This window comes from Aplysia californica, unplaced genomic scaffold (genome assembly GCF_000002075.1).
Source record: "Aplysia californica isolate F4 #8 unplaced genomic scaffold, AplCal3.0 scaffold00888, whole genome shotgun sequence".
Taxonomy (NCBI): domain Eukaryota; kingdom Metazoa; phylum Mollusca; class Gastropoda; order Aplysiida; family Aplysiidae; genus Aplysia; species Aplysia californica.
This window is the reverse complement of record NW_004798158.1, coordinates 222,993-225,629: the sequence shown is the minus strand read 5'-3', so window position 1 is coordinate 225,629 and position 2,637 is coordinate 222,993.

Sequence of the window (2,637 nt, the reverse complement as noted above, 5' to 3'; positions counted from 1 at the left end):
TTACAAAACACCTAACTCACCACCCGTACGACGAGAGTAAATGTGTGTGTGTGTGTGTGTGTGTGTGTAGTTGGAGAGGGTGGGGTGAAAAACAACAAGAACAACAACAAAAACAACAAAAAACAAAACAAAAACAAAACAAAACAAAAAACAACAACAACCAACGAACAAAACAAACTAACTTGAAACTTATGTATCCAATCAAAACAAAATTCCCACAATGCAATGGTGACTAGTTGCGTAAGGTATAAAAATGCAATCTGCGGAGCTGGATTTAAAAAACTTTGTTTTCAGTTGTAGAAAAAGATGAGAGCAGGAGTTACTACGAATTTTCCTTTGGGAAAAGATCTATATGTGACATGTTCGAAGTCGAGCAAAGTGGGAAAATCAGAGTTGAAGTTCGTGAAGTGTAAAGTGGTACAATCTCTACTGACTCCGAATCAAAGTGTGGTTATTCCTTCGAGAGTAGGTATCACCCTTTCAAAGAAACAGTTTGAACAATTGGTGAAAAATATTCCTTGTATCCAGTCGTGTATGGATTCTTTAAACGAGGGACCGAACGAGGACCCTAACAGTTGTGATATGACTCTCAGTGGAAACATTTCGAGCTTTTACAGTCGATGGGATACAAACAGGGACCAGCCACCGAGAGAATGATTACGAGTGGTCAGAAGTGTCAGTGATTTTTTTCTTTTCCTTACTGTGCTCGGAGACCATGAGTGAGAATTAAAGGAATAGAAAAATTCCCATGTTTTCTGTGGTTTAGTGTGTTTACGTGTATGTATGTGAGGTGTGGTCATTGGTGTTTGAAGAAGAAAAAAAACTGTGTGAAAAGATGGATTTGAACAAAAAACAACGAGCACATTTCTCGGGAGAAGGAGAAAGGCGAAAACGTACTTCACAGGATGGTGAGAATACTTTAGACGAGAGCAAACGCTCAGGTAAGAAACCACGTTTGGTGTTAAAATTGGTGAGAGGGGAAGATGCTGAGTGGGAGGTACAACAACCCCAACTACAACCGCTCGAGTTAGTGCGAGAAGAGGAAGATTCTCGTTTAGAGGGAGCTTTACCCGCTGTTCAACCTCATCTGAGACAAACATACAAGGACAACTGGTCATCGATTAAAAGTAGATTTAAAGAACCTACACAGAACAAAAACCACGCTTTTTACAACATCAGATGGGAAACACAAGACAAACCTCAAGATTGGGAAAGTGTTTTGAGGAGTATTTTTAATCGCCAAACCAAGCGCTTTAAGATCAACTACAGTCATAGTTTTATCCTGTATAACCGTGAATTGGAACAATACAGATTCTACCATGCCTCTAACAACGTAGGTCGAGTGTTGGAAGTACCACGTCACATTAACAATTTTGACAATTTTAGGGACTTCATGAAGACAATCAACAATCGTGACATATTAGCGTACGCGATTAATCATCGTCCGTCATCAAAATGGGTTGTATCGATGATTACGAGCACGACGTTTTTTGTTGATTCTATACGGGATTTTCCTATCGGATGTTGTTTTACGACTCCAGTACCTACAAAAATAAGAAACAGTAAGGGTATCTTTGTATTGGAAAAGGATAAAAAAAGTGGGAGAGTCTACAACGATCAACTCTGTGTTTTCCGATGTTTAGCTTTGGCAAAAGGAGCCTCTCTACATTCCATCAACCGACCAGCTAAAGAACTGAAGAAAAGTTGGGGGAGGAAAACCGTGAAGCTCAGTAACTTGGTAAAACTAGAAGAACATTTTAATATCAACATAGATGTTTTTACCTTTGACAACGACGAGGATTGCCTTCAACCACATGTAAGAAGTGAGCGTCGATACACGGACACTATGTACGTTTTATTTCATGAAAACCATTTTTGTTACATCAAGGACATAGATAGACTAACACATTCATTTGGCTGTTCGAAATGTGGGAAGTTATGGGAAAAAAAAAGCTCGTTTAAACAGACACGAACGGTCGTGTAACGGACCAACAGGACAACAACAAGTCTACCCCGGTGGTGTTTATCAAATACCACAGACAAGTCTTGAAATTCTAAAAGAGAATGGGATCAATGTAGATACAAACTTTATGTATCCTTTTAGAGCTGCCTACGATTTTGAAGCATATTTCAAACAGACGGATAAAAAGTCGGACAAAACAAAATACACCGCGGAACACGTCCCCATGTCTCTCTGTATTTGTTCTAATGTACCAGGTTTTACCAGTCCTAAATGTTTTGTTAGTGATGGAGACTCACAAAAGTTGGTAGACAGAATGGGTGATTATCTAGAAGAAATTGCCGATAAAGCTTACACTCTTTTAAAAGAAGACTTTGCTTCTGCTTACGAGGAGATTTACAATAGGAACGATACGAAGTTACTCAACGTGTTGGACAATTATCTTCGTCAAGTGCCAGTTGTTGGTTATAACTCAGGGAGGTATGATATAAATCTGATAAAACCCTATTTCGTTAAACGGTTCGTACTCGAAAAGGATGATGATGATGAGGAGGAGGAGGAGGATGAGGAGAAGGAGGCGGAATATAAACCTACAATCATCAAAAGAAATAATGATTTCATATCCGTCCTCACAAAAAAATTCATTTTCCTGGACATTACGAACTTTTTGGCCCCTG